The 15,191-nt window shown below is 38.3% G+C and overlaps 1 protein-coding gene and 1 pseudogene across 12 annotated transcripts in view; one reads left to right on the forward strand and one right to left on the reverse strand.

Annotated features, from left to right (window-relative positions):
- The window catches only part of ZMYM2 (zinc finger MYM-type containing 2), a 146,822-nt gene that overhangs the window by 100,550 nt on the left and 31,081 nt on the right, over positions 1-15,191 (reverse strand). The window lies entirely within an intron of this gene.
- On the forward strand, positions 8,638-8,877 carry LOC118728670 (annotated as a pseudogene).

Consider the following 15,191-nt stretch of genomic DNA (forward strand, 5'->3'; position numbering starts at 1 on the left):
CAAAGGATCAAGGACACATTCCTGGGTTGCAGGTTCTATCCCTGGTCCTGGTCAGGGAATATGCAAAAAAAGGCAACCAATAGATGTGTTTCTCTCACGTCAATGTTTCTCTCTTTCTCTTCATCCGTACTTGACCACCCCTCCTTAACACTTTTGGAAAATCTATGAATAAAATATCCTAAGGTGAGGATTAAAAAAACAAAAGTAGGTTAAATAAAGCAGAGGATTAAATTATGAATTGGAAGACACGTTAGCAGAAAATAGCCAATCAAATCAAAGTGAAGAAAAAACTATCTTAAGAATAGTTTAAGGAACCTCTGTGACAACACCAAGTGTAACACCATCTATATCACAAGGGAGACAGAGTGAGAGGAGAAAGAGAAAGCAACTGAAAAACTATTTGAAAGAACAGTAACACCCTCACAAAAAAAAAAAAAATACTAACTAAAAATTGCCCAAACCTGGTGAAGGAAAAATACATGCAAATCCAGGAAGCTCAGAGAGTCTCAAACAAGATAAACTGAAGGAGACCCTCACCAAGACACATCATAATTGAAATGGCAAAGGTTAAAGACAGAGAGAATCTTCTTGTTGTTGTTGTTAATCCTCACTTGATTGTATTTTTCCATTATTTTTTTAGGGCAAGAGGGAAAGGGAAAGACAGACAGAAATATCGATGTGAGAGAAACACATCTATTGGTTGCCTCCTGCATGAGCCCTGAGGCAACCAAGGTACATACCCTTGACTACAATCGAACCCGGGACCCCAGAAAAATTGGCACAAAATACTCAAAGTGATGAAAAGTAAAGACTTGTAACAAAGTCTACTCTTACCCAGCAAGGCTATCATTGAAAATTGAAATACAAATAAAGAGCTTCCCAGACAAGAAAAAGCCAAAGGAATTCAATACCACCAAAACAATATTATGAGAAAAGATAAACAGACTTAAGAGAAAAAAAACAAAAAGAGAAACTTAATAATTATAAAGCATAATGACAATAAATCCCTACAATCAATAATCACTTTAAATGTAAATGACTTAAAAGCTCCAATCAAAAGACAAAGTGTTGCTGAAGAAATAGGAAAGAAAGACCCATTTATATACTGTCTACAAGGGAGAAACCCTGGACCAAAAGTAACTCAGGCACTGAAAGTAAAGGGTTCTTGGAAAACAGATTTCATGCAAATGAAAAAATATGTCTGGGGTGGTAGTAATCCCTGTATCAGACAAAATAGACTTTAAAACAAAGGCTATAATTAAAAATAAAAAACAAACAAAATAAAATAAAATAAAACACTACATTATAATAAAGAGATCAATACATCAAGATAATATAATCCAGCCAGCCAGCATGCCTCAGTAGTTGAGTATCTGTAAACCAGTCAGGTCACATTCCAGGGTTGTAAACTCCACCCAAAGTGGCCCATGCGGGAGGCAGAGGACCCAATGACTCTCTCATAATGATGTTTCTATCTCTCCTGCTCCCTTCCTCTCTGAAATCAATAAAAATATATTTTTAAATTCATTTTTTTAAATTGAATTAACCCTCATAAACATTTATGCACCCAACACAAGAGCACTTGAGTATATGAAGCAAATAATAATGGATATAGATGTTGACAGAAATACACTCATAATAGGGGACGTTTTAGCACCCAACTGAAATCACAGGATAATCTTCCAAACTGAAAATCAAAAGGGAATAGCAGCCTTAAATGACACATAACAACAGATCAATTTGCACTTTACCTTAGTGAAGAAGCAATGAAAACAGGTGAATTTAACTGATAGTTTTAGAGCATGTCACAACAGAGCAGCTAAATGAACATTTTCTAGGATAAACCAACCACATATAAGGTCACAAATATATAAAGAGATTTAAGAAGATTGAAACCATTTTCAAGCATCTTCGCTGACTACAATGATATGAAACTATGAATCAATTACATGAAAAAAAAAAACAGACCAAATCAGTATGGTTTCATCCTCCCATGAAGTAAGAGGTTACTGATTCAATTACTGGTCAAGGCACATGCCCAGCTACCAGGCTCAATCCCCCGTGGGGAGCATGGAGGAGGCAGAAACTGATGTTTCTCTCCCTCTCCCTTCCTTGCTCTCTCTCTTAAAAAAAATAAAAAAAATAAAAAAAATAAATTAATTCTAAATTAATAAAACAACTGAAAAACATACAAACACATGGAACCTAAATGATATGTTACTAAACAATAAATGTATTAAAAATGAGATCAAGGAAGAAGTCAAAAATACACCTTAAAATAAGTTAAAATGAAAACACAACCCCAAATCTATGGGACAAAGTAAAAGCAGTACCGAGAATGAAATTCAGACAATACAGTCCTACCACAAGGAAAATCTAACCTTATACCAAAAAGAACAAGTGGAAGAAAGAAAATAATAAAGGTGATAGAAAAAAATAAACAAAACAGAGCTTTAAAAAAATTATAAAAGTTCAATAAAACCAAGAATTGGTTCTGTAAAAAGAGAATTGATAAAACTTGAACAATAACTCCTGAAGAACAAAAGAGATAAGACACACATATGTAAAACCAAAAATGAAAGACGGTAAGTGACAACCGACATGGCAAAAATACAAAGGATTTTTAAGAAAACATTATGAACTTTCACTACCTCTGGCGTGGGGACTACCTGGGATGGCAGTGGAGGTGCTACCAGTCCTGATGTGCCCTGATGAGAGCGAGACCTCAGTGGGATGGTGGGGCAGGTGAGGGGACTATTTGCATATTAGGCTTTTATTATATAGGATGTTTTTAAATCTCTATTCAACTCCCTTCTTCTCTGACATCAATAATTGAGACAGGTGTGGAGTCTCAAAGAATGCAGGGTTCACTGGCAGGTAGCAATGTCTCACCACACCTTTGTAATTTCCTAGAAACATACAATCTTCAACATGAAGAAAATCTGAACAGACCAATACCAACAAACAAAATGAACGCAGTAATACAAAAACTCGCAACAAACACCAGTCCTGGACTAGATGGTTTCACAGATTAATTCACCAAATATTCAAAAAAAGAATGAACACCTAGTCTCCTCAATATACCCCAATAAAAATAAAAAAATAAAAAAATAAAAAAATTCAGAAAGTCACGGAAACCGGTTTGGCTCAGTGGATAGAGTGTCGGCTTGGGGACTGAAAGGTCCCGGGTTCGATTCCGGTCAAGGGTATGTACCTTGGTTGCGGGCATAACCCTAGTAGGGGGTGTGCAAGAGGCAGCTGATCGATGACTCTCTCTCATCGATGTTTCTAACTCTCTCTCTCCCTTCCTCTCTGTACAAAATCAATAAAATATATTAAAAAAATAAAATAAGGAAAGTCAACAATAAACTATTAAGCCCTACAACTTAAAGAACTAGAAAGGGAACACCAAGAAAGGGCACAAATAAGTAGGAGGAAAATCATAGAAATTAGAGCAGAAATAAATGATATAGAGACTAAAAAAAAATGCCAAAAAAAAAAAAATCAATGAAACCAAGGGCTGATTCTTTGAAACGATAAACAAAATAGATAAACCATTAACCAGACTCATCAAGAAACAAAGAGAACCAAATAAATAAAATCAAGGAAATAAATCAAAGAAGTAACCACTGACATCACAGATATACAAAGGATTTTAAGAAAATACTGTGAACAGTTCAAATCTACGCTTATAAGGTTTTTCAAGAATTTCCTAGAAAAGATCGATAAGACCTATGAAGATATGAAAAGAGATCAACTAGAATTAATAAGGAATCAACAAGAAATAAGGGATCAACAAGAAATGATAAGGGATCAACAAGAAATAAAGAATACATTGTCTGAAATAAGAAATATTATACAGAGTCCTAAAAACAGAATGGAAGATCGCAAGAATCAAGTCAAAGATTTGGAACATAAAGAGCCAGAAGATACTCCTCCAGAGAAGCTAGAAGGCAAGAGAATCCAGAAAATTGAAGATAATGTAAGAAACCTCTGGGACAACTTCAAGCGAACCACATCAGAATTATGGGGTTCCCAGAAGATGAGAGAGAGCAAGATATCATACTGAAAGAAAACATACTGAAAGAAATAGTGACAGAAAACTTCCCCCACCTGGTGAAAGAATTAGACTTACAAGTCCAGGAAGCGCACAGAAATCCAAACAAAAGGAATCCAAAGAGGACCACCCCAAGACACATCATTATTAAAATTCCAAGAGCAAAAGACAAAGAGAGAATATTAAAAGAAGCAAGAGCAAAGCAGGTAGTTACCTATAAAGGAGCACCTATACGATTGTTACCTGATTTCTCAACAGAAACCATGCAGGCCAGACAGGAATGGCAAGAAATATTCAAGGTGATGAATAGTAAGAACCTACAGCCAAAGGTAATCTATCCAGCAAAGCTATCATTCAGAATCGAAGGTCAGATAAAGAGCTTCACTAATAAAAAAAAAAAAGCTAAAGAAGTTCATCACCACCAAACCAGAATTATATGAATTACTGAAGGGGGTTCTTTCAGAAGAGAAAGTAAATAAAATTATGAACAATAAATACATAACTATCAACAAGTGAATCTAAAAACCAAGGAAATTTTTAAAAAAAAATCTGATGAACAATATTAACTGTTGAATATAATAGAATCAGAGGTATGGAAGGGGAGTGAACTGACAATTCTTGGGGAAAAGGGGAGAGGGGGATGTGGGAAGAGACTGAACATAAACTGTGCACCTATGGATGAGGACAATGGGGGGGGGGGGGCAAAGGGTGGGGTGGGAACTTGGTGGAGGAGAGCAATGGAGTGGGGGGGAGGAACACTTGTAATAATATGAACAATAAAAATTTATTAAAAAAAAAAAAAAGCTGTGGTATATTTATACCATGGAATACTATGCAACAATAAAAATAATCTCTTACCCTTTGAGACAGCATAGTGGGACCTCGAGAGTATCATGCTAAGTGAAATAAGTCAGTTAGAGAAAGACAAGTATCACATGATCTCACTTTTATTTGGAACATAAGTAACAAAATAAACTGATGGAGTGGATCCAGAGACATGGAAGCATGGAAAAGAGTACAAAATCTTGGAAGGAAGGCGGGGGAAGGGGGCGGGGGGCTGGAAGGATGGGAAGTAATCAACCAAAGACCTTATCTGCATACTACTGGCCTGGTACGTGGATTTGTGCACCGGTGGGGTTCCTCGGCCTGGCCTGTGCCCTCTCACAATCCGGGAGCCCTCAGGAAATATAGAGGGCCAGTTTCAGCCTGATCCCCACAGGCCAGGGCAAGGGACCAGGGCCTCTAGTGTGCATATAAGATCTTCGGTAATCCCTTCCCAACAACACCCCCTTCTTCCCTCTGAGATTCATCAATCTGTTTCATGTTCTATGACTGTGGTTCCCACTCCTGCATTGAACGTCTGCCCCTGGTGGTCAGTACACATCATAGCTACTGGCCAGTCGTCCGGTCAGCTGGTTGGTCAGTCGCTTCAGATTCTATGTATATAGAAGCATGGCCTATGGACACAGACAACAGGGCAGTGAGAGCCTGGCACAGGGGTAGAGATGGGCTGGAGGGGATCAATGGGGGGAGGAGGTAAACAGGTCATGTGATACTTTCAATAATAAACAATTATTTAAATAAATAAATAAGTCCTTAATCTAAGAAAAAAAATCTCAATTATCAGGATGAAAATAGGACATCACTATCATTTTTACAGCAATAAACAAAATCATAAGGAAATTCAGTAAGCAACTGTATACCAACGAATTGGATAACCATGATGATAATATTCAAACTCCTAGTCATACACAAACTGTAAGAACTTAGTCAATAAAAAGTACAAAATCTGTTTAGAACAGTAAAAGATTAAACAAGTCATCAAAAATCTCCCAGCAGTGAGTGTCCTGACTGGTTTGGCTCAGTGGATAAGAGAGTCAGCCTACAGACTGAAGGATCCCAGGTTCGATTCCGGTCAAGGGCATGTACCAGTAGGGGGTGTGCAAGAAGCAGCTGATTGATGTTTCTCTCATTGATGTTTCTAAGTCTCTATCTCTCTCCCTTCCTCTCTGTAAGAAACTCAATAAGATATACTTTAAAAAAAAAAAAAAAAAAAAAAAAAAAAAAAAAAAAAAAAAAAAAAAAAAAAAAAAAGAAAGGCCTCTATCAACTCAAGGAGACTTAGCAACTAGCCAATACATAGAAACAAACATAAGAAAGCAGCCAAAATGCAGAGACAAAGAAACAAGTCATAAATTAAAGAAATGGATGAAAGCAAAATATGGAATATTGAGTTCAAAGCCTTGGTTATAAGGTTACTCAAAAATCTCCTAGCAACCTTGAGAAATTTAGTGAGACCTTCAAGGATATGGAAAAGGACCAATCAGAAATTAAGCATACGCTGACTGAAATAAAGAATACTATACAAAGATTCAACAGCAGACTAGAGGATCCCAAGAATCAAGTCAAAGATTTGAAATAAGAAAAAGCAAAAACACCCAACCAAAAAAAGAAAAAAGAAAAAAGAATCCAAAAATATGAAGATAGTGTAAAGAACCTCTGGGACAACTTCAAATGTACCGATGCAAATTATGTGGGTGCCAGAAGAAGAGAGACAGAGCAAGATATTGAAAACCTATTTGAAGAAATAATGAAAGAAAACTTTCCTTACCTGGTGAAAAAAATACAAGTCCAGGAAGTGCTGAGAACCCCAAAAAGAGGAGTCTAAAGAGAATCACACCATAATTAAAATGCCAAGGGCAAAAAAACAGAGAGGATCTTAAAAGCAGCAAGAGAGAAACTTAGTTACCTAAAAGGGAGTACCCATAGGTCAGCTGATTTATCAACAGAAACTATGCAGGTCGGAAGGGAGTAGCAGGAAATATAAAAAGTGATGAATAGGAAGAAGTACAAGCAAGATTACCTTATCCAGTAAAGCTATCATGTATAATTCAAGGTCAGATAAAGAGCTTCACAGACAAGAAAAAGCTAAAGGAGTTCATCACCACCAAATCAATATTATATGAAACTAGAGGCCCAGTGCACGAAATTTGTGTAGGGGGGGTGTCCCTCAGCCCAGCCTGCACCCTCTCCAATCTGGGAACCCTCGAGGAATGTCCAACTGCCTTCTCACAATCCAGAACTGCTTGCTCCCAACCGCTTGCTTGCCTGCCTGCCTGCCTGATTGCTCCTAACAGCTTCTGCCTGCCAATCTGATCACCTCCTAACCACTCCCCTGCCAGCCTGATCGACACCTAACTGCTCCCCTGATGGCCCAATTGCTTCTAAGTGCCCTTCCCTACTAGCCTGGTCACCCTTAACCTCCCTCCCCTATAGGCCTGGTCCCCCAACTGCCCTTCCCTGCAGGCCTGGTCACCCCTACCTGCTTTCCCCTGCAAGCCTGATCACTCACAACTGCCCTCCTCTGCCTGCCATCTTGTGGCAGCCATCTTTGACCACATGGGGGCAGTCATCTTGTGTGTTGGAGTGATGGTCAATTTGCATATTACCTTTTTATTATATAGGAGAATGCTAAAGGGTATTCTCTATGAAAAGGAAGAAGAAAAAGGAAAAGATAAAAAATTATGAACAACAAAGTGATAACAAATACATTTATCAACAGAAACTATGAAAGAAAACTTTCAACAAGTGAACCTAAAAATCAAATGAATAAAAAACCTGATGAACAGAACAGACTATGCCAAAACCAGTTTGGCTCAGGGGATAGAGCGTTGGTCTGTGGACTGAAACGTTCCAAGTTCGATTCCAGTCAAGGGCATGTACATTTGTTGCAGGCTCATCCCCGATAGGGGGTGTGCAGGAGGCAGCTGGTCGATGGTTCTCTCTCATCGATGTTTCTAGCTCTCTATCAAAAAATCAATAAAATATATATTTTTTTAAAAAACAGACTGGTGAATGTAACAGAATCAGGGGCATGGAAAGGGAGCAGATTGACAATTCTTGGGTGGAAGGGGTTGTGGGTGTGCAGGAAGAGTTTGAACAAAGAGCTTATTTACACCTATGGAGAAGGTCAGTGGGGGTCGGGGGGTGTAGGGGAGGAGAAGGCCTGAAGTGGGGTGGGAACCAGGTGGAGGGGAGATATGGGGGGGAAACAGAGGAACATCTGTAATTATCTGAACAATAAAGAGTTAAAGTAAAAAAAAAAAAAAACTTTCTACCAAGCTACCGTAACTCAAAACACCATGATACTGACATAAAGACAGATACTAGTATACAGAAAATGGCATGAAATACAAAGCCCAGAAACACTTCCTAAGATGTTTGGTCAAACGATTTCATAAGGGTGCTAAGACCATTAAATGAGTAAAGGTCAATCGCTGCAACAAAAGAATTCATTAGGTCCCTTACCTTACCCCACATACAAATATTAAGTCAAAACAGATCGAAGACTTTAAGAACTTAAACTAGAAATATATTTTAGTAGAAAACATAGAGGAAGTGTCAAGACATTGGATTTGGCAATGATTTCTTGGATATGGTATCAAAAGCATAGGCAACAAAAGAAAAAATAAACTAGAAACCAAATTTCAAAATTTTGTGCTGAGGTAGTCCATTTGTTGCATAGGCCTGACTCTTCCCATCCTGTTGCTTCCCCTCTACACTGCTCACTTGCTGGCAGGATGGCCCACAAGCAGATCTACTACTTGGACAAACACTTCAACTAGCACTACAAGTGATGGCATGTCATGTTACCCAGAAAACTTTCCAAGCAAGTACCAAAAACCATTCTGATGTCAGAAGAGGAGTGGAGGAGACTTGGTGTCCACCAGAGACCAGGCTGGGTTCATGACATAATTCATGAGCCAGAACCACATATTCTTCTCTTTAGATGACCTCTTCTAAAAGATCAACAAAAATAAAGTATAACTGGGAATCGTCAATTAAATTGACATGTGTATATAAAGTAGTATTCATTAAATAACTGAAAATGTACAAATCATTTATCCATACCTGTGCACGAGCTAAATTCTTCACAGCAACAAAGCTCAGTTAAATGCAACTACAATATGTTACTGTAAGGTGGTTAAGATAAAATTTCTTCTATTTACTTTTTCTTTTAATATAAATGCCTGTTTAACTTTAACAGTTACTTTAGCAGGCGTCTTCAAACTACGGCCAGCGGGCCACATGCGGCCCGCAGAGGAGTCTGATCCAGCCCGCCAGGTTTTTTGGGCAGTGAGCGCAGCCGAGGTGTTACAGTAGGAATTAGTAGTTCATATAGTCCGGCCCTCCAGCTCTCTGAGGGACCGTGATCTGGCCCCCACTTAAAAAAGTTTGAGGACCCCTGCTTAGTGTGTATGTTGCATTTAAAAAAAAAAAAAAAAAAAAAAAAAACTTGAGCTGAAAGAAAAATATTGCCAAATAAGAATACTCTACCCAACCAAGTTTTCCTTCAAAATTAAAGAAAATAGTTTTCCAGAAAAACAAATGTTAAAAGGAGTTCATCATTAATGCAGCCTTATAAGAAATGTTAAAGGAAATTGGTTCAACCTGAAAGAAAGGACACTACCGTGTTTCCCTGAAAATAAGACATCCTCTGAAAATAAGACCTAGCACATGGAAAGATAAGACATCCTCTGAAAATAAGACCTAGAGCAACTTTGGGAGAAAAAAATTAAGATACTCTTATTTTCGGGGAAACAGGGTAGTTAGTAATAGAAAAACATACAAAAGTAGAAAGCTGGGGGGAAAAATTTAAGTTTTGTGCAAAGAACACTGTATCAGAGAATAGAAGACAACCCACAGAATCAGAGAAAACATTAGCAAACAAATATTGGATAAGGAATTAATATATCCAGAGTATGTAAAGTATTCTTACAATACAACAACAAAACAAAAATGGGCAAAAGACTTAAACAGATACTTGGCCCAACTACAAAGAAAATATAAAATTAACCAATAAGCAGAAGAAAAGATGCACAACATTATTAGTCATTAGGGAAATTCAAATAAAATAAAAAAAACAGGAAATATCTCATATCCATTAGGATGGCTACTATCAAAACAAAAGCAATAAGGTTAGTGAGAGTTGATTGTTTGGTTGTTTGAAAAAACATGATCCCGCTGAAGCCGGTTTGGCTCAGTGGTAGAGCGTCAGTCTGTGGACTGAAGGGTCCCAGGTTCGATTCCGGTTAAGGGCATGTACCTTGGTTGCGGGCACATCCCCCGGTAGGAGATGTGCAAGAGGCAGCTGGTCGATGTTTTTCTCTCATCGACGTTTCTAGCTCTCTATCTCTCTCCCTTTCTCTCTGTTAAAAAAATCAATAAAATATATTTTTTTAAAAAAATTATATATATAAAAGAAAGAAAAAACGTGTACTATGGGTGGGGATGTAAAAAGGTGCAGCAGCCATTGAAAATTGTATGGAAGTTACCCAAAAAATTAAAAATTGAATAATCATAAGATCCAGCAATTTCTGGGTATGTATCCAAAAAACTGAAAGCAGGATCTCAAAAAGAATTTTGCACATTTAACGTTCATAGCACCATAACCAAGAGGTAGTTACAATCAAAATGTCAATGGGCAGATAAATGGAGAAACAAAATGTATACACATACAATGGAAGATTATTCAGCCTTAAAAGAAAAGAAATTCTGATCTATGTTACAACATAGATGACCTTTGAAAACATTAGGCTAAGTGAAATAAGCTAGACACAAATATTTTATGGTTCCATTTATTTGAAGTATTTAGGATAGGCAAATTCATAGAGATAAAAAGGTAGAATAGAGGTCACTGGGAGCTGGGGGTGAAAGGTATTGGGCTTTATTGTCTAACTAGAGGCCCGCTACACAAATTTGTGCACCAATGGGGTCCCTTGCTCTGGCTTGCGGTATCAGGCCGAAACCTGCTCTCTGACATCCCCTGAGGGGTTCCAGATTGCGAGAGGGCACATGCCAGGCCAACGGAACCCACCAGTGCACAATCAAGGCCAGGGAGGAACTGCGGGAGGGTTCCAGGGCATGCCTGGCCCGTCTTGCTCAGTCTAAGCTAACCTACCAGTCGGAGCATCTGCCCCTTGGTGGTCAGAGCACATCATAGTGAGCAGTTGAGCATCCTTAGCATATCATTAGCATATTACACTCTGATTGGTTGAACAGATAACTGGACAACTGGACACAGCATATTAGGCTTTTATTATATAGGATTATATAGGATGGGTAGTTTCTGTTTGGGATGATGTGATTTTTGCAAAACATTTGTGAATATACTTAATACCACTGAACTGTACATTTAAAATGGTAAATTTTACATTAGTATGTTTTATCAGAATATTTTTTAAAGAAAAAAAAAAAAGAAGACGACATACATATGGGGGAAATATCACAAACATACACAATGATTAATTCCAAAGAAAATATTTGCAAAGCATACCCTAAAAAACTGAAGACAAAGAGGTCCTAGAATCAATAAGATAAAAACCAATAACCAAAGAGAATAACGGGCAAAAAAAGGGAAAACAGTTCCATAGAAGAGGAAGTACAAATGCTCTTAAATATGTGAAATGTTTAAGAAAAATGCATATTTGCTGCCAATTTTCTCTTACCATATGCACAAGATCAAAAGATATAAATAACTGTGTACGGAGAGTTTCATACTGCAAACAAGTATGAACTGGTACAACATATATAACATATATATTTTTTTAATTTATTTCTGAGAGGGAGAGAGATATAGAAACACCAATGATGAGAGAGAATCATCTCCCTCTACAAGTGATCAAGCCTGCAACCCAGACATGTGCCCTTGACTGAAATCACACCTGAGACCCTTAAGTCTGCAGGTGGTCGATATATCTACTGAGCCAAACCAGCTAAGGCTGAACTAGTACAATTCTATGGAGGGCAAATGAAAAATATTTGACCAAGCAATTCCACTTCTAGGCATGCTTCCTACAAACATATTATCTAATATTTTTAAGAATGAAATGTAAAAGGATATACATTATAAAAAGTCTGAAACACCCTAAATGTCTCTCGAGACAACTGATAAATAGCTATAAAAACATACAATGAAATATTATGAAGCCTTGCAAACAATGAAGCAGCTCTACATGTACTTACAAATTAATATAGAATAACCTCCACATAAATTAAGTGCAAACAAAGTAACAGAACAATGGATAAGCACAGAGAGAGACATACACACAACGTACATACATGTATGGATAGAATATTTCTAGATAAATATCTAAGAAAATTATAATAGTTGTTTGCTTCTAGGGAATAGAACTGTGTGGATAGGTCAGGGAGAAAAGGAAAGAGACTTCCTTCTCACAGTTTAGCCAGTTTTACCTTACTTGGTACCATATTCATATATACTGGAATTTGGGGTCTCTACCTTATTGAAGTCTTTCCATCCAGACATAGTATGCATATCTTACCATTCCAGTTTTCTTGTATGGTCTATGCTATTATTTTACAACTTCCTCCATAAAAATCTTGCATGTTTGTTATAGTTATTCCTATTTCTTGCAATAGTGAACTGAATTTTGCTATCCTAATATGTAAAAATCCAGGGAACGTCACAATTGAAACAACTAGATGGAGGACAGAACACAGGCTGCATGGAACAACAAAGCTGGCATGGGGGTTAGTGAGGGAAGACCAAACGACTAAACAGCAGACTGCATGAGGTGACCAGGCCAGCACGGGAGTTAGTGAGGGACAACCAAATGAAGAGCAGGCTGCATGGGGCGACAAGGTGGGCGGGGGGGGGAATTGAGGGTGACCAGGCCAGTGGGAGGGGGCAGTTGGAGGGACAACCAAATGAAGAGCAGGCTGCATGGGGCGAAAGGGGGGGGGGGGGGTGCTGGGAGCAACCAGGCTGGCGGGGGTTTGGGGGGAGGCAGTTGGGGACAACCAGGCCAATGGATGGGGAAGGAGTTGAGGGTGATCTTTCTGACAGCAGGGGCAGTTAGGGATGATCAAGCAGGCGAGCAATTAGGAGCCAGCAGTCCTGGATTGTGAGAGAGATGTCCAACTGCTGGTTTAGTGGTTAAGAGTGTTGGCCCACAGACTGAAGACTTTCGGGTTTGGTTCCTGGTCAAGGGCACATACTTCAATCGGGGGGCTCAACCGGGGCCCAGGTCAGGGCAAGCGTGGGAGGCAACCAATCAATGTCTCTCATATCTCTCTCTTTCTGTTTCTCCCCCTCCCTCCCTCCTTCCCAACTCTTGCCTCCCTTCCACTCTCTCTAAAAAATCAATGGAAAAATATTGTGAGAATTTAAAATATATATGTATATGCAAAATAAAATGTATACAGTTATAAAAGATATAATTGATATTCATACTTTTAAAAGAACACAAAATTAAATTGACTATTTAATAATATCCAGTATTGGCGAGAATATAAAGAAAGAGTGGAAATGCAGTCAGCATAGTGGCCTAGAAGGCAATTCGGCAATATCTACTAAAATATACGATATGTATATACTCTGAGTCAGCAAGCAATTCCTACTCTCAGAATCTCTAAAGAAAACACACATAAACACAAAGAAACTACTACACAATATATCCCATGTAATATTATCTGTAAAAAAAAATTAAAAATAGACTAAATATAATAATATAAGGATAATATGCTAATTAAACCGGACCTCTTCCAAATGTTATTCCAGACATCCTTCCTGACAAAGCAGAGGCTAGAGAGAAGCCAGTCCAGGTCCCAGAAACCTGTGGGGGCCCTAGGGAAGCCAGCCCCAGTCCCGGGTGCCTGCAGGCGGGCCAGAAGGAAACATCAGGGTTCCCGGATGCCTGCCAGTGGCCAGAGGAGGGAAGCCTGAGTCCTGGGTGCCAGAGTAAAGCAGGTTCTGGAGGAAGGAAGGCTTACCCTTGAATGAATTTTCGTGTACAAGGCCTCTAGTTCAATAAAATGTCTAAACGGTTTTATATCTATACCATGAAATGTCACACAACAGTTAAAAAAGGAAGTAGATCTTTATGTACTAACTCTGAAAAATATCTAAGACATACAGCTAAGTGAAAAAAGCAGTAGAAAAAATACATATTTTTTAAATAGACACATAAATTTACTATAAAATTCTTATGGGTACATGATAATATAACAACAGAAAAGGATTTCCAGTAATACATGCTAAATTGATATTACTACTAGTCTCTGGAGAAAGAAAAGGACCAGGGGTCCGGTGAAAGATGACAAAACAGATTATGCCCTAGTATTACTGCTTACATAATTTTCTTAACATACTTTTATCAGATATTTAAAACAAGGCTATCTAGCTTTAGAGATTAGGAATCACTCAATAAACATTCTAAAATCCACGTAAAGGTTATGATAGAGTCTAAAAAAAATCCCTTTTGATCTAATAAATTAATAAACCAATTCATTCAGGTTATCTCTAGCATATAGAATTTCTAGGGATAAGAAATAATCTCTTTTCTCATAGGACCAAAATTTAACACCAAGGTACTTTCAAGTAATTTTAACTTTTTCTTAATATATATATTCTATTGATTTTTTACAGAGAGGAAGAGAGGGACAGAGTTAGAAACATCCGATGAGAGAGAATCACCGATCAGCCACCTCCTGCACAACCCACACTGGGGATGTGCCCGCAACCAAGGCACATGCCCTTTACCAGAATCAAACCCGGGACCCTTCAGCCCACAGACTGATGCTCTATCCACTGAGTCAAACCAGTTTCGGCAATTTTAACTATTTTTAATACATTTTTTATGTATTTCAGAGAGGAAGGGAGGAGAGAAAGAAACAAATGATGAAACTCATCGATGGGCTGCTGCATGTCCCAATGAGGATAGAACTCGCAACCCGGGCATATGCCCTGACCAGGAATGGAACCTTGACACCCTGGTTCATAGGTAGACACTCAACCACTGAGCCACGGTGGCCAGACAGTTCATTCTTAATTTCTTCATCCACAGCCTGTCGTTCATCCCCAAGACTATATTCCTACTTCCAAAATAAATCTTGAAACTTTCCACTTTTATATCTCTGGCACGCCTCTAGCCCTAGAAATTATTATTTTTCTGCTGGATTACTTTAAGATCCCCAATCACTTTTAATATGGCTTTCCAGTATATAGTATAGGAGAAAATGTAAGATTCTTCCCCTAACCTGAAAGATTGATTCCTGCCTGATGTGATCCCTGACTACATGCTAGGCTCCACCTAAGCACCACTCTTCTGCA

Source organism: Pipistrellus kuhlii, unplaced genomic scaffold, assembly GCF_014108245.1.
Source record: "Pipistrellus kuhlii isolate mPipKuh1 unplaced genomic scaffold, mPipKuh1.p scaffold_m20_p_3, whole genome shotgun sequence".
NCBI lineage: Eukaryota > Metazoa > Chordata > Mammalia > Chiroptera > Vespertilionidae > Pipistrellus > Pipistrellus kuhlii.